At 38.2% G+C, this 21,615-nt stretch overlaps 1 pseudogene; it reads left to right on the plus strand.

The window, feature by feature from the left end:
* The first annotated feature begins 2,265 nt into the window (after positions 1-2,265).
* Positions 2,266-21,300, plus strand: LOC140946662 (uncharacterized; annotated as a pseudogene).
* The last annotated feature ends 315 nt before the right edge of the window (positions 21,301-21,615 follow it).

Raw genomic sequence — 21,615 nt, forward strand, 5'->3', positions numbered from 1 at the left:
ATTATTACATTTACGGGTGATACAGCAAGCCAGCTGGGAGCTGGTGATTAAATTGGTTCGCAATATACTCGGAAAAGTGTAAATGAAATTATGAATATTGAGCAATTGAAAACGTTACAGTCAAGAAGACTTTGCAGGGACTAATCAAACAACGTGAAATAGAGTTTAGTTGCGAAATGACATAATATGACGTGGTATATTTCCGGTCATTATTTTACTTCATATATATTTCTGTAAATTCGTGATATCTCAATAACCCTGATGAAGAATGGTATTGGCCAGTCGAAATATCGCAACTAAACTCTATTTCACGTTGTTTGATCAGTCACTGCAAAAGTCTTCTTGACTGTAACGTTACGTTTTCAGTTTTGATCTATTCTGACTTTTGTACTGATCAAGATCTTTTTGAATCTGACGTTGAGCAAGATTGATCGTTCACGGTTTTTGCAGTGTTTTTTTTTACCTTAATTCAACACTTCCTTTACCAAACCATATGTATTTTGAAACTGATTTTTAAGTACTTAAAATGTATTTTCAGTATTTGAACACTATTTTCCTGTATTTTAATCCTCTTTGACAAAAAATTTCAAATTTTCGCCCTTGTTTGAAATATATCTTAAGTGTAGTTAAATTGTAGTTCATCAAAAGGTAAACCTCTCTCATCAATTTATGTATTTTTTTTTATAAATATGATTAAAATAGGGTATTTAAAATATATTTGGGCATAGAACCACTAACACTGTTAGAAACAGAGTTCAAATAGACTATTTGAAATATATTTTAAGGGATTAAATGTTGACTGTATTTTAAATACTTTTAAATAGGGTACTTTAACACTGTTTTGAGTTGTATCTAAAATGTATTTTGAGACGCATCCACTCAAAAAGTTACAAACATAGTTCAAATAAACTATTTGAAATATGTTCTAAGAGCGTAAATGCTGACCGTATTTAAACACTTTTAAATAGGGTACTTTAACACTGTTTTGAGTTGTATCTAAAATGTATTTTGAGACGCATCCACCCACAAAGTTACAAACAGACTATTAATTGAAATATGTTTTAAGACCTTAAGTACTCATTAGCAATTACTGAATGAGGCTCAGTAGGATGTGAAGAATTCGGCAGATGGAGGAGGATGTTATCGACCGAAGTGGATAACATCCTCCAAGATATGCATACTTCTTTTCATCTTACGAAAGCCGAATTCAATAACTGTTTACCAACAATATTTTACGAACGAGTAAAATATTGTTTTTGCAACGAGAGAATAAATTATCATATAGACAAAAAGACATCGATAAAATAATAGATTTTTATTCGCCAAAAAGTAATTGTGATGGCTCAGATTTACAGTACAGCAATGTAAGACATTGGTCACAATAATCTTGAGAAATAACACTGACTACAGAGCTGAATAGGGCTCTACAATGACAAAATATAAGCAAAACTTTGAAAAATGTGTAAGTAAAATTCAAAAGACGCAAGACCCCTACAAATTTCGAAGGAAAATTACCGAAATTACGTTATCGATAAACTCACGTGTGAGATTATGGAAAATAAACCACTCGGGTCTCGGATGTAGTTTTTATGAATTTTACGAGTGGTATATTTTCCAGTAAAACACTCGTGTCTATATAATAATACATCATATTTTACCCCGTCGAGTCGATTGGTATATATTGCTTGCGCCCTCCAAATATTGTAATAGTCCGGCGGCTTAGCTAGAACATTATGCGGTTTTTGATACAAGCGCCAAACATTGTAGGAATATTTACATTCACAGGCTGGTCATTTCCTGATATAGTGCCAAGCTCAATTTTCCAATTCCAGCTAGTTAGCAGCGAACAGAATTTTCAAACCCGAGATCCCCCGCGAAGCTTGTTTTCTTCTTCTCATTTTTCAGGTTTAAAGTGCCCATAACGAATTTTTTTTTATTTTCCCATCCAGTCTACACATCAAGAAATGATATTTCCTGAACAGTTCTTTTGATTCCGATCAAAAGCGATTTTTTTTTATTTTGTTAAGTCTTCGAGACTTGCGCCATTTTGTTCCACATTTGCATTAGTCTCCTATCGGTTGGACTGGAGCAGTGGCTTAGGTTCAAGAACTCTTATTCCTCTCAAGCCAAGTGATTTGTTGGTTGTATCTTTCTCGATCGTGGAAAATATACCGTGGAAAATGCCTGAGAGATGTGTTGTTGGATGTTGTAAAAGGTAGCTGACCCTGAGAACTTGATATTTCGATGCATGTTCTTTGATGAGGAATGCCCGATAAAGAAGAAAAGAAGAAAGAAGAGGATCAATTTCGTGTTAGAGAGGAGAAAGATGCGGGTGCTGGGGAAGACGTTTTATTTCAAAATACAGGTACAACAATACAGATGTTTAAATTTGGATGCGAATTTTTATTGTCATTTTCGTCTCTTCATATATATAAATGCTGGCCATATTTCGGAATTTATCTGCACAGGCTTTCTCTCTCTTTTCTCTTCGTTGAGTCGGTTGGGATGGCAAGAGTTTGTGCTTTCTCATTCTAAATATGCATGCGACTTGGTTTAGCTAAAAAAGAAACTATGCTATTCATATAAAAGAGAAAACCGTCGGTTTAAAAAAAATGAAGTAAGAAATAGGTTAATTTGAAAACGAAGGAAACAGGTCGCTGCCTCAAGCATTTGACTCGTTTCAATGGCTTATTTGCCAGAAGGAAACAACTGAAAACCCTCAGTGTCCTGTTAACTGGAAACGGCACTACTCTTGCATGTGCTAGATACCTTATTTTTGAACAAGACAACTTCATTTTATGAGACGGGAAAAGTATATTTAGCAGTTGACCTGCAGGGGAAATGTTTTGACATGGAAATGGCATTAAGCTTCCCTATTATCAAGTCGTTTGCTAAGAGGCAAAAATCTCGTCGTGATGCGTTCAACAGGACGAAACCGGATCGCATGATGAAAAGAAAAATTCCGGTAACTAATCCATAGCATCAAACTTACACGGTCAAGAATACGTCTGTTTATTTGCACGGGGAAGAACTTGATTCAGTAGAAAATGTTCACTAGTCAACCATGCTTCGAAATTTAGCCCTTTTTTTCGCTACGTTTTCCCCACTATCTTGAGCATGACACAGGCTTATTTATACTTGAAGGAATTTTGAGTGTCCTATGAGACAGGAAATATCCTACCCACACTCTTTCCAAAACCCTTTGGTTACATCTAGTTCGTAGTAGTCATGTTTCATTAAAATTAAGCCCCGTTGGTGTGTTCCCTTTGCCTTTCCTTTAATAAAAAAAAATGACACATGACTCAGAAAATGGCCCGTTTGTCTCCTTTTGTCCCTTTTGGCCTGGTTTTGGCCTTTCTGGCTTAGTTATGGCCTTTCGGGCCTGTGTTTGGCCTTTCTGACGGTGTGCGAACTGTCAAGATCACGGAGAAATGAAGCCTCTTTTAAAGCAAATGCTGAAAGAACAACTACAAACAACAAGACAATTCGCTAACCGAAAGAACATAGAAAGTCGAACTCTTGGCTTAGAGGCCATAGGGAAATTGTGTAGACACGGAAGGACTTTTTATTATTGCTCGAAATAGAACGGAGCAAACGGATTTGTAATAGTCAGTCAAAGGATCCATTTTCATTCCTTTTCCTTTCAAATCGCTGTGTATTTGACTCTTTTTGTTACTGGTTTTTAAAACGGTATCTCGTGTCTGGTTCTATTGCTAGCAATTATTAGGCGCGAGTTTCAGTTGATCCTTGTTAAGTTATTAATTGTGTTTATACTAATACGTCAAGATTCTCCCTTGGGTTTTTACTGCAGAGCTAATTTGTATTCAACTTTAGGCTTGCGAACTCGCATAATTAACTGACTAACGGTGTGTGAAACACTGACACTGTAATAGTTTTTCATTTCCTCGAGAAAGATAGGAGAAAACGTCAGACAAAATTGAAATAGAGGGTTTTCAGTTCTACTTTGTGTATGTGTTTTGTTTATATATCTGAGTTTGTAGCGCTAAATAAGATATAGTAAGCCGTTTCTCGCGTTGCTAGGTGTTCGCTCCTATTTTCCTGTTAATAGACGTTCAGGAAAACCGGGCTCAAGTTACTTACCGGGCAAGCCTATGCAAGCCTATTGTGCCTATTGTAGTATTCGCTCATTAGTAAACCTATACCGAATTAGTATGCAGGAAGACAGTTATTAGATGGAGGAACGCATTTTTACCTAGCTAGCTAGACACCGACTAGGCACTTAATTAGTATGGAGGAACGCACTTTTTCTCTGGGTTATAACAATGGGTGACGTCATTGGCATATTAATAAAGGGAATGCACACGGAACGCAAAGGGAACGCACCAACGGGGCTTAACTCTAATGAAACATAACTTCTTTTCTCCTTGTCTCCCATGCCCTAACAGTGTGTGATACAGCTTCCTTCTCCACTGGTCATAGAATTGCCATTAAAAGGAAGAATATTATTAAAATAATGAAGAAAAATTAGGGTAACCGTGCTTGTTTTTGCAGATAGTGCGCACCACCTTTATTTCTTGCGATTTTTGAGGGAGGATTGGGGCGAGTTTCAAAGCGGCATGTACGTGGAAGGTGGAAGAAAGCATTGAAAAATTCTATTTTATGGAATTTACATCGAGATAAAGCAATTAGGACAATGTGATAAAGATGAAGCTTAAATGTCATGAAAGTAGTGGTTCAGCACAACATCCACTATCGAAGGCCTCGGTGAGGACCGGAAGTTTAACTCAGCAACACGCGTACTGCTTACGTGAGGGACATTTCCAACACTTTGAGACTCATCTGAGCCAGAAAGAAACCGCCTTGGAAACGTCCAATAACGTTTCCCTTCGATCGACGTCATTTTAATCAAGTTTCTGCAGAAGCTATTTTCCTGGTGGCCATCTTGTTATGCGCAGTGAGGGATGCACGGTGGCAAAACTAGAAAATCACCTTAACAGTCCAGGATCGTTATCAAATTTGATAACCTCGACCAAAACAACCACAAACCACGAGCCAATCGCTGTTCAAATTTTCGTCCACGTGACCTAATTTGGGGGAAAGCGTTCTTGAATTCAATATGGCGGACGATGTCGAGATGTTTTCAGAAATAGAAAGGAGTACTGCCGAGACAGCAACTCATTACATGGCAATTTTTTATAACAGACATCTCGCAGTAGATTGTAAAACTGGTGAAATTGTATTTGAGACGCATTTCTCCAAATAAGACTTCTGCGGAAAGCTTCGTGTATTTCAAACAAATCATCAAACTCATACGTAATTTGTTTCTACTGAAATGTTCAAATTAAAGAGACACAGAGATGGAAGACAATGGTTATTCTGTTAAGGATAGAGGTTTTATTTGTAACATCGTCTACAGAAGTTTGGTTTTTCGAAGTTCATTCTGCTTTCTTCCTCGTGTCACGAGGAGATAATGTCGATGATGGTTGTTGTCCATAGATCTGTCAATGAAACAAAAACGGAACATGCAGACAATGAGTGTGCCTCCCATTGATTAGCATATACAAATAACTGTTGAAATTTTTTACTGTACAGGTAGCGAAAGTCGTTGTAGCGGAAAACTGAAAATTTGCATATGCAAAATAATGTATGTTTCACGTGTAAATATATTTTGCGTTACTGAAGTGCGGAGTCGAATAGTACTAAGAGTCATATCTGTTGCAATTTAATTCGAACTCGGCGAAAACTTTTCGTAATGTCTACTATAATAGTTTAGCTTTATGCTAGAACTTTGGCTGTTGCTTGACGAAGCGAATTTGACTTACAATAATTTTGGAAAATGATAAGTGTTAAGCCGTTTCGAAAAATTTCAGCGTGCAGTCACTTCCTGTCATTTCAAGCCTTAAAACAATTTTCCTTTATACGGCGCGTCAGAATCAAATTGTTTTATAAAAACTGCATTTCTTGACCTTTCCAGTGATACCAAAATGAAAGTTTTTGGTCAAGAATTGCCAAAGAAACGGATTTTCGAGTTTAATGCATGTTTCACGTGTAAATAAATTTTGCGTTACTGAAGTGCGGAGTCGTATGGAGGTATTTGAAGACGCGATCTTGCCCCAAAGGCGACATAACTTTGAAATTTTGCTTCTACGGGCATCGTCTACCATCTCAGCACCTTGAGGAAGACATCAATCAAATATGGCCGACATTATTGAAAGCGCATTGCGAATAAAAATACCTGATGCACTTTTTTCAGAGATTGTGCACAACAATAGAAACATGCTGAATCGAAAGCATAAACCTTGGATATAACGCCAGATTTTTTGCAACTCTCACAAAAATCGACAAGTACATTAAATTTAACAACGAAGTGGAAAAACATACCTGATCTCGGAACAAAAATCTGATGGACGCTTCACTTTGAGAGGGAAATTTACTTCAATACGCGTGATACACATCTGCCATTTTGAAACATGTGAAGCTACACTGAATAAGATCGGACAAAATCTCGGATAAAGAAAGATGAGTACGAAAATTCCCGACTTCTGAAATGGCCACCATGTTGTGACGTCACATGGTTATCAAATTTGATAACGTATTACATATAATAATCGAACAAAATGAAGGCACATTAATTTTATTCAGTCGTTGTAGTTTTAGTTTTCCTTTGCTTACGGTTGCCATGGCGCATAGTTAAGGTTAAATGGCGTGTTATAAGCAAGATGTACGTGGTAAACAGGTTGGATGATTGAATGAAATGATACCATGTCTTGATAAACTAGGAAAAATAATTAAATGAATTAAATTCATCAAATTTGTAAGAGTTTTAATAAATTGTGGTTTCTATGGAAACCGACGCAATTCTGAGTTGGCACTATGACTGAAAATGTTTGTATTGGTAGCTACCATCTGTGTGCCAAACTTCATACTTGTATCTAAAAGTGCACAACTCACTTAAAATTTCTAGCTAAGCCGCCGGACTGAAGAGCTCCAAATGGTTATGGCGAATTAGCTGGGGGATTAGAACCTATATTTTGAATGAATAATAAATAGAGGATATTACTTGTCCAAGCGGAGATACAAAACTTCTTCTTCAGCACAAGGAAAGATACTTCGTATCCCCAAGCGGCCATGTACTGTTTTTTTTTTATTTTATAACACCAATGAAATACCAAACCATTTCGCTTTAATATTTTTTAAGTCCTAGAGAAGACGAATGTGTCAGAACTAGAAATGGGACAAAGTACATAATGTAACAAAGAGCTATCCTGAAATATACATGGCTCTTTTATATTTAGAAAACAGCCAGCTGTAAGTAAGACTATTTTGAGACATCAAATCCAGTGTTGCTCTACAAGTTCCATTTAAGGTAAACAGCGAGCAAAAATTCAATTCTAAAAATTAAGGAGCTGGCAAAAATTATATAAAGGACTATATAAGATGTAATGGCAAAAATAGAAACAAAAGTTAGACTGGGTGAGTAAAGATATCAGAGTGCCTTTGGGTAATGAATCAGGAGTAAGAGAGAACCTGGGTTCGCCGATTTTCAAATCTTGCGACTGAAATAGTTTTATTTTCCAGAATTTTTAACAGTAAGGTGTATGATGGTAAACATTAGGCTACAAAATACTCTGTAAAACTATTTCTTTAAGTATTCTGAACTTGCAGATTTAAAAAGTATAGAATAGGCCAAAGAAATGATAGTCCAACTCTTATAATCGTGACCTACCCCAGTAAATCTTAATTCTCAAACTCATTAATAATTCATAAAGAAAATATAAAGGAAATTAATGTTTAATGAGTGTTTGGAAATCTTTCAGATGAAAAACTGCTCATTTTTGCGTCTTTAAATACTCCCTCTAGAATAATTTTGTTTGAGAAGAAATATCAAGCATTCGACACACTGTTTCATCACCAGATGAAACACCTCGAAGTTCGTCAAAAATACCCCGCTGCGCGTCGTATTTTCAACTATCTTCTCAGTATTTCAACTGGTGATGAAACACTGCGTCTCATGCTTGATATATTACATGAAAGCTTGAATATGTTGTCTAAGAAGTTTAACTGCTCAGTTAACAAGACGTTAAGAAAGCAAGATTCTTAAAAGAATCTTGTTTCCACTTTCTTTACTCTTAGAATATATTTTTTTCAAGGTTAAGAAAAAAGTATCATGGACAACATCTCGGAGATTCTACAGACCCTGCATATTGGTGCAGTCGTTGCAACTTTCCAAGGCTGAAGAAAACCTTCAAAAAGCATTAGTCATCACGAACGAAATCTGTTACATATAAGGAGAAGCATCAGATTAAGGAAATCTGGGAACTGTGTTTCAATCTGTTGGTCAATATACCATGGCTGAAGAAGACCTTCAAAAAGCACTAGTGATCAGTAGAGAAATCGGTGACAAAAAAGAAGAAGCATCAGATTACGGAAAACTAGGAGCTGTGTTTAGATCTGTTGGTCAATATACCAAGGCTGAAGAATACCTTCTAAAAGCACTTGTGATCAGGAAAGAAATCGGTGACAAAGAAGGAGAAGCATCAGCTTACAAAAATCTAGGAACTGTGTTTCTTTCTGCTGGTCAATATACCAAGGCTGAAAAATACCTTCAAAAAGCACTGGTAATCAGGAAAGAAATCGGTGACAAAGAAGGAGAAGCATCAGATTACGGAAATCTAGGAACTGTCTTTCTTTCTGCTGGTCAATATACCAAGGCTGAAGAATACCTTTATAAAGCACTAGTAATCATAAAAGAAATCGGTGACAGAGAAGGAGAAGCTTCAGCTTACGAAAATCTAGGAGCTGTGTTTCAATCTGTTGGTCAATATACCAAGGCTGAAGAAAACCTTCATAGAGCGCTAGTGATCAGGATAGAAATCGGTGACAAAAAAGGAGAAGCATCAGCTTACGGAAATCTAGGAGCTGTGTTTAGATCTGTTGGTCAGTATACCAAGGCTGAAGAATACCTTCAAAAAGCACTTGTGATCAGGAAAGAAATCGGTGACAAAGAAGGAGAAGCATTAGATTACGGAAATCTAGGAACTCTGTTTAGATCTGTTGGTCAATATACCAAGGCTAAAGAATACCTTCAAAAAGTACTAGGAATCATGAAAGAAATCGGTGACAGGAAAGGAGAAGCTTCAGCTTACGGAAATCTAGGAACTGTAAATAGATCTGTTGGTCAATATACCAAGGCTGAAGAATACTTTCAAAAAGCAATAGAGGTCAGTAAAGAAATCGGTGGCAAAAAAGGAAAAGCATCAGCTTACGGAAATCTAGGAACTGTGTTTCAATCTGTTGGTCAATATACTAAGGCTGAAGAATACCTTCAAAAAGCGCTAGTGATCAGGAAAGAAATCGGTGACAAAAAAGGAGAAGCATCAGCTTACGGAAATCTAGGAGCTGTGTTTAGATCTGTTGGTCAGTATACCAAGGCTGAAGAATACCTTCAAAAAGCACTTGTGATCAGGAAAGAAATCGGTGACAAAAAAGGAGAAGCATCAGATTACGGAAATCTAGGAACTGTGTTTAGATCTGTTGGTCAATATACCAAGGCTGAAGAATACCTTCAAAAAGCAATAGTGGTCAGTAAAGAAATCGGTGACAAAAAAAGAGAAGCATCAGCTTACGGAAATCTAGGAACTATGTTTCAATTTGTTGGTCAATATTCCAAGGCTGAAGAATATCTTCAAAAAGCATTGGAAATCAGGAAAGAAATCGGTGACAAAGAAGGAGAAGCATCAGATTACGGAAATCTAGGAACTGTGTTTCAATCTGTTGGTCAACATACCAAGGCTGAAGAATACTTTCAAAAAGCACTGACGATCAAAGAAGAAAGAGGTGAGAAACAAGGAGAAGCATCAGCTTACGTAAAACGAGGAACTGTGTTTGAATCTGTTGGTCAGTATACCAAGGCTAAAGAATACCTTCAAAAAGCACTTAATCATATCATTGCAAAAGGGTATCTGTTTTTTTTTTTTTTTTTGCAAAGTTTCGGAGCCATCGCGTTAAAAACGAAAAACGTATTACGAAAAGTTCGTCATAGCTCAATGTGCCTGTATTAATGACGGAGCCACCCTTAAACCTTTGTTAATTACTAAAATAATCTCCTAGGGAGAGTGCACAGGGACAAAGGGACTGACAGAAGTGAAACCCTCTTCAGGGAAAAAATGGCAAGGAATGCTTTCAGTCGAAAATTTTTGACAAATATTCCTGAGAAAAGGCGTAACCTTGGGTTCTCTTTTTTGCCACTTAAGATACCCCTTTGTGTGCAACTTTCAAGTGATTTTAATACTAACACTTATACTAATACTAATACTAATATTAATACTAATACTAATACTGGAGGTTTTTTCCTCTAGACTTCTCGAGAAATTTTTCCTTGCACGATATTTGTCGTATTCCGCTTAACCCCCTTTTCATACTTTATCTCTATATTGTTCTATTTATTTAAGAGCTGTTCAGTTGCTTTCAGGAATTTTGCTCGCAGATCTGCAGATTATTAATTTGGGGAAGTTCGATATTGAATCGAATAGAATAGCAAGAAGACAGCGTCGCTGAACATCGCTTTATCCTCCTTTCTTTTATGTTTGGCTAAACCTTTTCTCGCAATGACGTCACTGTGACAACCCAAACGAATCCAGGTCAAGGCGTAGGGGATATATAAATTTTTATCACTTTGACTGAAAATGTATTGAAAATGTTTTATTTTTTAGTTCCAAGCGAGATCATAGCACGAGGACCAAGAGCGCAGATTGCTTATGAAAATGCTTTGAAGACAGGAAAAGTGAATGTGTACAGAGCCCGAATCATGCTGATAGGTCAAGATCGTGCGGGAAAGACAAGTTTGAAGAAGTCCTTCTTAGGTCTGCCATTTGACCCTGGCGAAGACAGTACTGACGGAATTGAAGTTGACCGATCCAAATTCGAAGTCTATATCGATCAAGTAAAGAACTGGAAACGCACGGATGAAAAGCTAGGTGTGTCTCAGTTCGCTTCCAATCTTGCAAAGATGGTGGCTAGAAACATGCAAAAAGATGACGAGGACAAAGAAGAAGGTGAGGAAAACGATTATGAAGACACCAATATAGACGAAGATGACGAGGACAAGGACAAGGACGACGATGAAGAAGAAGCAAAGCTGGATCAAATTCTAGACACAAACAAAGAGACTGAAATGGGTCAGGTAGGTGATCGAACAGCAACCCAAAATTGAAACAAACAAACAATAAAAGCATGCAAATAGAATTTCTCGTACTGTAACATAGCCCTAACCTCCTCCTCAGGCAACTCCTAATGTAACGGTTCCCTCAGCGTTCTCTCCCTATTCTCACGCTTGTTTTCTGAAACAGGACAGTGAAGCCTGCTGAGAAGGCTAACATACCACATAATCAAAATTCGCTGGCAAGTGCAAAGGAGCTGCGGTGAACTAACACAGCAAACATCAAAGCCCTTCTGGATTATTATTGGATCTTTTATATGTGTAAATAAAAAAGAAAATTTACAGTTATAAAAGTACTTTGTTTTGATTTATTATATTTACTACCCTTGTAGTTTGGTTTTGACGCTCCTGGAGTACCTCAAGTGTTAAAACAAGCAGTGCTTAACTCACAAATAAATCAGGTCAGTTTAAGAGTTTCTTTGGTTGTAGCCTTACTAATAATATAAAGGATTCAGATGCATTGGGTTTTAATTTTAATTTCACCAATCTTTCCAGAATCAATAGGAAAATAACATCACTTAGATGTGTCTTTAGGGAGGGAAGGAGGAAAGAAGGAAATTTTGGCGTTTTTGCTAATCCAGTTTTCGTTTTTATCCGATTTTCTAGACAGTATGAACTTGTTACCCCTGTTCTGGATAAGGTTTAATTATGTTATAAGGCTTCCTTTTATCAAGATCTCCCTCTAACACGTCAGTACACAAGGGCGAAACAGCAGTGGGGCGATGAAGATTTCCACGCCCCTCTTGGCAAGATTGTAGATCTGTTCTTATTAAGGGCCTATTTACAAGTAGGGAGGATAATCCTAGAGTAGCACTGGCCCATTACTTCTTACGACATGTTTACAATACAGATTGGGTTAGCCTAAGGCTAGGGTAGCCCTAGCTGAGCGCCCTAGTTTCACGGTATTAACGTTCTGCTAGAAAAAAGCACTCGCCTACCAGGGACAACTTTTTGTTTGTTTTTAACCCGTTCACACATGAAGCGCCCGTAGCCGCCCGGTTGGATCCACGTCCCTCATACCACCTGTGACGTTATCCGTTTTAACGGTCATAGACAACTGTGGTACCTAATCTGTGCAGGAGAATTAGATCTTTCAAACCATACTCGAATAAGCACGTTTCAGTCAAATGGGCAAGAGAAACACAACAACAACAGCAACAACAACAAGAACACACAGTACAGTTGACCGATTTTGAAGGTCCAAAGACGAGACTGGAAAAGGTGTAACAACAGTTTATTTCTTCTTCAAGCTGTTACAGCGTACTACACGGCTTTTAGATTTTGAGGATTTAAACTGAGATGATGACTTCACGCAACACGTCGGGTTGTAAATCTGATCTCAAGGCCTCTCAATTGAAGTCTCAAGTCACTAGACTAGCTGACAATTTGGTTCTATCTATACTGATAATTTAAGTTAATTGGTTTTAGGAAGAGAAGGGTAGTGTTAATATACAGAAGTACGTGTTTGTCAGTGATAAAAGGCGGCCAACAAAAGAAACTGAAATTAAGCTGGGTTCCGCTTAGCCTACGCCACAGACAGCTGTATTTTGACCCTATTCCTTGGGTATGCCTTGCACCAGGGTTGCCCTCCCTGCTTGTAAATGGTCCCTGATCTGCAGGTTATAAAAAATATTCTCCCTATTCTTTTTCAAGATGTTCTGTACATATATTTCAGTACTATCAATGAGACTAGATTGTGTAACCCTCATTTAGGTTTTACCCTTCGTCTGCCGTTCTAAGGAATCTTAGGATTTCCAGTGCTCGTTTTATCTTCCAGTTCTTGCTTTTTCTCGCGCGATCCCTCGAAGTGCAGTACCTCGAATTATATGGTCATGTACAAAAATTGGTAAGATTGCTTCTGAATAATGAATGAAATGATATGTGTGGAGAGAAAAACACAGAAAAAAATCTGAGTTCTAGATGGGAATTGAACCCACGACCTTACGTACACTAATCGGATGCTCTAACCACTGAGTTAGATTGCTTCTATCAGTAAAAAGAGCGCATGAGAATACAGTTACGGCACCGGTGGTAAAACCGTGCAGACATCGATGTTGAAATCAGTCGTGTATGGAAGGTCCTTTTCTTCTGGAAGACCTGCATTGAATGAAAATACAGTGGCTTGCATAACTCTCCAACATACATATTTTAACTCTTTCACTGCCAGAGTGGATGATGGAGTTTGTGAGGTGGTTCTAACTTTTACGTCTGTGGACAAAATGCAATGGTGCGACCATTCAAATGAAATCTCTTTGGAAGTACTTTCATGTGGTGTTATTTGTTTTAAAAAATTTTACAAAATGAAATTTGGGATTTTTGTCGAATTTGCCTTTGGTCATATTTGGCAGTGAAAGGGTTAATGCATTTGAAAAAGAGCTTGTTAACCAGTTTATTAAACGCTTTAAACAATTTTTTAGGGAACATCCGGCAAAGACAAAGAAGATGCAAAAACGGGCGTCCCAACTGAATTAAACATCGACCCCACTTTGCCTCCGAAGGAATTTACAGATCATCTTGTTGAACTTCTAAAAGGTTTAAATCATCAGAGTGATACCACATCCACTAAACATGATATCACCCTTGATGTCTGGGACTTCGCTGGTCAACATCTTTACTATGCGTCGTACCCAGTTTTTTTATCGACACGAGCAGTTTATATGTTGGTGTATGATCTCAGCAAAGGATTAAAGAAAACTGCTCAGCCGTGTTTCCGACAAGGAACTTTGAAAATTCATCTCACTAATCCAAATAAGGAAACGAATATGGAAAATTTATTATCGTGGCTAGTTTCCATCAGTAATATGCATCTATTACAACCAGAAGGGAATGAAGGGAAAAACCTGCCCTATGTTCACCCTCCAGTATTCATTGTGGGCACACATGCGGATGAACCACATCAGGATGTCAAGGAGATTGAATTGCAGATTCAGGGGGAGATAGTTGGGAAAGACTTCGATTGTCACGTGATTCGCCCTTTCTTCTCCGTCGATAATACTCAAGGATCATCTGATGAGGGAGTAATCGCACTTCAGAAACGATTGATTGAAGTTTTGAGGCAGGAGCCATACACGGGTGAGGAGATACCAGTACGGTAAGTTGAAAGAGAAACGCTGAATTGGTAACTGCGGGTCAGGCCCTAGTTGTTTAAAAGGTGGATAGCGCTATCCACTGGATAGTACAATCGTTTTCCCCAATATTTATCCCTGGATAGTGCTTTATTAGGTGGATAGTGCTATCCAGCGTTTGAACAACGTTTGGGGCTTGGTGCATATTATTGCTTATCATGTGGCTGAGTCTGTTTTCGCCATGCGATTGGTCAATTTGCAGTCCGCAACTTGCTACACGGACCAAAATTTCAAAGAAAATGCTCATTTCGGAAAAAAGGCTTAAATAAAGTTATAAGACGTCTATCAACCTTGAGGACTTGGATGTTGACTTCGCCCTTCAACATTTTAAACTGTGTTTATTTGTGAACGAACGCGATGAAGAAACTAACTCGTAATCTCATCGAAGAGCATTCTAGTCAGTGTTTGAAAATTTTATCGTAGTACACAGTTAAGAAGACGAAAATGGACTGGCATAGATTCGAGATGTTTTGCCTAAGAGAAAATGAGTAATTCCTTCGACAAATATGATAACAAACATACCTGCACCCGATCATCTTGACGAATTGGAACTTCTTTGCCATTTGCAGTGTTTTTTCAAAGACCAACAAAAGAAATCACTCATTTAAAATTAATTTTGCAAGAGATTGAGGAACCTTTTGAGATGAAACTTTCATCCAAACCGAGTTTGTGTTCCGATGAAATCTTGTTTGCCATTTATTCGGAAATAACACCCCCTGAGGTATTTTTAAATAGGACATTTTTATTCTCCGTCTTACAGTATGGTTTTCCACTCCTTTTCTTCCGCTCAGGTTACGTCATTCTCTAGAATAAGGAATACCCTACCCTGCTTGCCGTAGTATGTTTTACGTTAACCCAAACTTCAAAATCCATAACCTCATTTTGGCTTTATGCGCTTAATAGGCTTCCTACCTTATTTGGCCTGTTATATTAGCTTGGATTTTTTCACAAACAGTTAAGTTGTGGCTTAAACAATAACTTTACGCTGTATGTCTATATTTTCTTTCCAGGTGGTTCAACTTCGAGAAAGTTGTCCAAACTCTGGTTTCCAAGGGAGTGCACTATTTAAACCTCGAACAACTTCAAGACATTGTGCAGGAAGTGTGTTTCATTGAAAAAGAGGATGAAGCTGGCACGATGTTGGATTTCTATCATGACCTCGGCATGATTGTCAGACATCGCAACACCATAGTACTTCAAGCTCAATGGCTTATTGAGGTTTTTAAACAGCTCATCACCATTCGTTCCTTTAATGACATGGTAAGGAGGAAAAACTTCAAGTCCATAATCATAGCCCTGTTTAGTTTAATCCTCTAAAGTTCAAGCAATTCCCTAGCCCCACCGTGGTACACTCACTAAAGTGGAACGTTTGGGGTGGGGTTGGGGTGAGTTAAAAGATGTTAAACGATTTTTGCAAAGTGGGTTATGATTTTAAATAAAAAAGAACGGAAACATGAATAGGAACCTGCCGACGGATATTACTGAGGTAAAAACACGCAAAATGGTCATATAACGTTTTTTTGGAAATTTGCGCCACGCCTTGTTGTAGGTTTGAGCTGTTAGCAGAAACTCAAGTGACTAAGCCACGTGTCGAGGGCTTCGGAAGCTATTTCAAATGCGGTTTATTCCATCCTTAATATTTTTAGGACGGACCAATTTTACCTTTCTACGTTTTCCAATTCAAGGAGCTTCAGCTTCCCAACTTTTACAATCTATAGCAGTAATATAATAATTTTAAGATAAATTTGCATTACTGTTATCTCAGGACATATCAATGCTTTTTCTAACCTTAAATATTTTATTTTGCAATGTATATTTGTGTTGGCAGTGGCTGCATTGCAGTTTGTTGGTCGCTCAGGATCAGTGCTTTTTGACGTTTTATATTTTATTTTGCACTGTATATTTGTGTTGGACGTAGCTGCATTCCAGTTTGTTGGTCGCTCAATATCGGTGCTATTTCTAACAATTAACTACTTATGTTTTATCCGTTATTAGTTGTTTTTATGCCTACAACATTCCCATTTACACACACCCTGCCTCCCTTCTCTCTTCCCCACTGCTTCAGTGTAGACTTAGGAACCCTTTCAGTAGGGATCCAATGCTTTAAACATTAGTAATGCCACAAAGGTTGCTTGGTGAATCCACTGTTTTAAAAGTTTTTTTTAAATACAAAGCAAGGACATAATTAATAAGATGCATTTCTACCCATCTCAGAACACCTTAATTTCATACCCAGTATGATCGCGCTTCCATGTTAGGAGTAGCTCCCTTTAGGAAATATTTTAAAGTATTATCTTCAGTTCCCTGATAGCAGGGTCTCTTACGGGGAGAAAAAATTGAGAGCATGGAGAGAGACCTCCTCCGGAGCCCGACGAGTTCTTTAAAGTAGCCACGCCTACAAGATTTATGGTTGAAACTGATTGGTTTTCTAATGTGGAATGCGCGTTCCTGTTGAGACTGTGCGTTTGAAATTTCTGAGCCAACAGTTTTTATGGCCTTCCTGAGATCTGCGTGCTTATAAGGTTTGCATTTCGATCGGGCCATAAAAATATCCTTTTCTCAGCATAGCAATGAAAATGTAAGAAACAACATCACTGCAACAAAGAATCATGCACGGATGTGATATTCTTGTGTATTTCCCGAGGCGAAAACCGGTTCTGTAAGTTGTGTCGCACGTGACTACTAAAACGTCATGTTTGTTAAGCAAAGCCAGCGCATGTGCATTTTCCGCTCCCCTTAGAGACCTGCAGGCAGCAACAATCTTAAGGTTCTAAATTTTATCTGTAATCTATTTGTTAACGTTTATTCTATATATTTCTGGTCTTATACATAACTTTCACGTTTACCTTTGTCATAATCTATAACCATTGAGGTTAACCCATTGACAATTGATAGGCCCTGAAGAAACCACAATTGCTCTCCCGCTTGTGAAGTCACCGCTGTGTACGTTGAATGGTGATCTTCGTGCAATGAACACTCAAAGTTTTGCTTTTTGCTAATTCCCCAAACAAACCAAACGGCTGCATATTCGCGTCTGAAACGAACAACTTAGTTTCAGTTAAAATTGAAAACATAGTATTGAATAATTTTCCTTTTTTGTCCAGTTCAGATGGCGACTTCTTATGCAAATGTCTTGAAATTCCAGTGAGTGCTAAGCCCAGCCAATAGCTTTTGTGCTCTTGAGGCCCAAAAGAGAAATAAAGATTCTTTAATTTTAAATGATTCTTTATCATGTTTTTTTATTTTAATAACTTTAATTCGGTCTATTCGTTATTGGTAGGATCCAAAGCATTCTAAACTGTGGAAGGAAATGGAAGCAACAGGTGCTCTCAAAATGGAACTTGTTGATTACGTATTTTCCAAGTTTTGTGAGGAAGACAGAGTCAAGGAAGATATACTGAACATGATGGAGCAGTTCGGATTGATCGTCAAGTTTGCCCCCTCACCCAAAGATAAAACGTAATTTGTACCCTGTCAACTTAAGACGCCACCTGGACGCATTTGTCAAGTGGAGCCATCGCCTTCAGATCCGTGCCCACTGTACCTGCGTTTTTTGGGAGGGTTTGTCCCTCGCGGTCTTTTCTGTCAGCTTGTGTCACGATTAACAAGATGGTGCTCTGAGAGTGGATTCAAGCAGAAGCCACATTTTTTCGATGGAGCATCTCGGTTTTTTATTGAGAAGGAGCCCTTTCATCAGTTAATCCTTCTGTGCAAGAAAAGAGTCATAAAGATCATCTTAAAGAAGCAAAAAAAGCAAGACTATCTTGAAGCAAACAAAGCACCAATTCCTGAAAGTAACGACGTGGCAGTGGCTGTGCGAGAGTTTTTGGAAGAGGCAATGCAGTCACTAATACGGGGGCTACCCTGTTGGAATAACCTGGCGTATGACTTAATTCAGTATCGCATGTCCTGAATGTATGCAAGAGAGGGAAGAGTGTTTTAACCACGGTCAGGTCTGTTGTACTCACGAGGGCTGTCTGTGCCTTCTAAGCATTCTGGAAGGAGGGACACCTAGCCAGTGCCGAAATAGTCTTGAGACGCCGACATTACCTGGACTGAAAAAATGGTTCTCTTTCAAAGGTAACTACATTTCTACTTGGGCAGTGAATAAGTTTCAAAAGTGATAAAATCTTATTTTCTTCAACATCGGCTGACACTGAACGAAACAAAAGGTTAAATTCGGAGACGTGGTTTTTTAGACAAACGTGTTAGAGAACTAAGAGTTAAGCCCGATATTTACCTTGCTCTTTGCTGAAACGGCACTACTTTTTTCAAGTGGTCCCAAGTCAGGGGCACCCAAGCCCTTTTCTTTTTTTTCAAAATTAATTCTTTGTTTGAAGGAGCAAATATTGCCTAGGAATTTCTTAAGCTCGAGGAAGGCTAAACATTTCTAGATACACGTTCCGTTTTCCTTTTAACTTACTCACGATATTCTGACATAGGTTGTATTTTTTCACATTTTACTACCAAGCTGTTGTAATTATTGTGAAAACAAAGGTCTACTGAAAATTTCTGTGCAGAGACCGTCAGCGTTAAAGCCTTTCATATAAAATGATGACAACCAAGAAGTACTGTTATGTTCGCGAACTTTCGACCGGACCCATCAGGGTAGCTAACAATTTCGGAAGAGACGAAAAAGGCACCTAAAACTTTCGAGGCGACCAAAGTTCCAGTAAGACATCCAAACAGATAAATAGTTTATTAGGGCAACTTTGCTTTAAATTAACCAAATAGTCTTCTTAAGCATAGAGAAAACCATTCAACACACTTCTGACGTATTTGGAAACATAGTCGTTGGGTCTCCGCCCCTCAGCCGAGTGTGTACACTGCCGTCGCTAATTTTTCCATGGATTGTTGTTGTTTTTCTTCTATACTGTTAAGAAAACGTTGTTATAATTAGCCAATACGAAGCCCTCAGAAAATTTATAGTTCAGGATTTTGATAGATCGTGATACCTAAAATTATTCTGCATATAGTCTGCCCAGGGAGAGACTGGAGAGCAACTGTTTTGTTATACATATATACCTTCGCGTTCTCCTCATAGTTTCCCATACACTTTCAAAGTTAGGGGGATTCGTTTTTTTGTTATTTTGAAGTTAAGAAAAAACAGTAAACAATTCCAACAGGTTAATAGGCGTATGTTGTAAAAGAATCCACTCTTACGTTAAAACAATTAAACGACAAAAAAGGAAATTAATTACGAATTTTGGACTAGGTGGTAAACCATGGTTAAAAACTATAAATAAACCCTCATGTACATTGACAGACTTTTTTGTGCATTGGAAGGAAGCGGTGTTACAAGAACCAGGCATACTGTTCCAGGCTCTCAGTTATAAATGCGAACAAGCAAAACAAGAAGCTTATGCATGGCCGCCTTTTTCTATTGCATCGCTTTTCTGTTCACTCGTACTCCCCACTAACTAGGAGCCTAGAACAGACTATATCAAACTGGGCGTCAGTTAGCATCTATCGCTTTTTTAATCAGCCCGAAAACTTCAGACGTAATCAAAGGAAATAATACTGATTAAGTTATCCGTCTCTTAATAACAGAACTACCAGAGAAGCTCATGTTCAGTGATCTTCGAAAGAGGCAACTGGAGGTATGGGAAGAGACCGGCAAAACTGAGTTATCGGTGAATTTGAAGAGGATGGCGCTTGAAAATGGCCTGGTTATTTCTGACAATCAAGGAAAGGGAAACTGCATGTTTTTTGCACTTTCCGAGCAGCTTGACCACGTAAAAGGAATTAAACTCTCCCACTCACAGTTAAGGGGAACCATTGTACAATATCTGAGGGACAACCCTACACTGGTTAGTTTATTTGTATTAGTAACTTATAGTGTTTTTTTAGTCTTCTTGATTCTAGTTATTTAAGGCTGCGTAACCCCCAGGGGTTGGGGTACTCACCAAGGTTTTATACGGGGAGGCTCCGCCCCGAGGTCCAACCCTTTACCATTTTACCTACCGTATTTGACAGAAAAGGTTATTACTACTACTACAACGTATTGTGGTACTAGCAAGGATCGGTTACTTCCTTTTTGGACAGAAATTCCCTCTAAAGAAGGCAAGAAACCTTTGGCGCCGATTACGTCATGAATAGGCATCTCTCAAGATTTCAAAGTGAGTAACACGGTAATACTAATTTTTAAAAAAGTAATGCAATGTTTAAAAACTTAGGTCGCCTATTATATTATCGAGACAATTTATATGAATCTGCCATCATATGTCGTAGGTTTTGATTGGTTGACTAAAATAAGAAAAGCCTCCATTGCTTGAGTCATGTCGATGAAGGAAATAAGGGCAATCCTACACAAAATAGAGTGAGATTGATAAATTTGTTTACTCAATTTTCCTTCTCACTGTTATCGTTTTTTTTTCTTCCAACAATGACGTAATCTTGATGAGATGCTTGTCATGACATCATCGCGTTTATGTATTCGCGCCCTCTTTTTAATGAGATTCTTGTTCCAAAATTGAAGCAACCTGTCCCTACTAAACTACTCAACTGTCTCTCAAGGCTCCCGACCCAAAATTTTTCGTCACCCCTTGAAAAAAAGACAGAGATTAATATCGGCGATTACTTAACGAGTCTGGAAGTCAAAGTCAGTTTGAAAAGTTAACCATTGAATTTTGGAGTAGAGAAAGTAATAAAATGTTATTAACAAAAACGTTGGGCTTTATTAAGTTCATACACTGTATCTTTTGGTTAAAGCCGGATGGAACAGAGCTCTTCCACTTTGTTGATGGATATCCATCTTGGAATACCTACCTCACAAGCATGATGGCAGATGGAACATGGGGTGATCACGTGATTCTTCACGCTGCGGCAAACTGTTTTACAACGTGCATCCGCGTGATCAGCAGTCTGCCGCATCACGATGACGTAATGATTTGCCCAGAGTATGATGTTACTGGTGGCAACCGACTTGTGCTGGGTCACGTGCACGAGCTTCACTATGTTAGTCTTATTCCACGTAAAAGAGGTTAGGTTGTCTTATTTAACTGTAGTTTAAGATTTCTAATCTTGCCTTAGCAAATTAAGTTTGGGTGTTTTTTCAGGCTGGACAGTTGAAATTTCTGGCCTACCTTTGGGATGTTCACGTCATTTCGGCAATAATCGTACCATTGTTTTTAGAAAGATTTTCCAACTGTTATCTTAAGCAGTTTTTGGACAGGTACAAAACATTCTGCGCCCTAACTTGCTGGCATTCTACTGGGCCTATTACGAAGAACAAACTCGTCCTCTGCTACCAACTCTATAGAGCGTTTTCACATAACGTCACTGCGGCCATATTGGTGTCCCAAAACAATG

This window comes from Porites lutea, chromosome 8, assembly GCF_958299795.1.
Source record: "Porites lutea chromosome 8, jaPorLute2.1, whole genome shotgun sequence".
NCBI lineage: Eukaryota > Metazoa > Cnidaria > Anthozoa > Scleractinia > Poritidae > Porites > Porites lutea.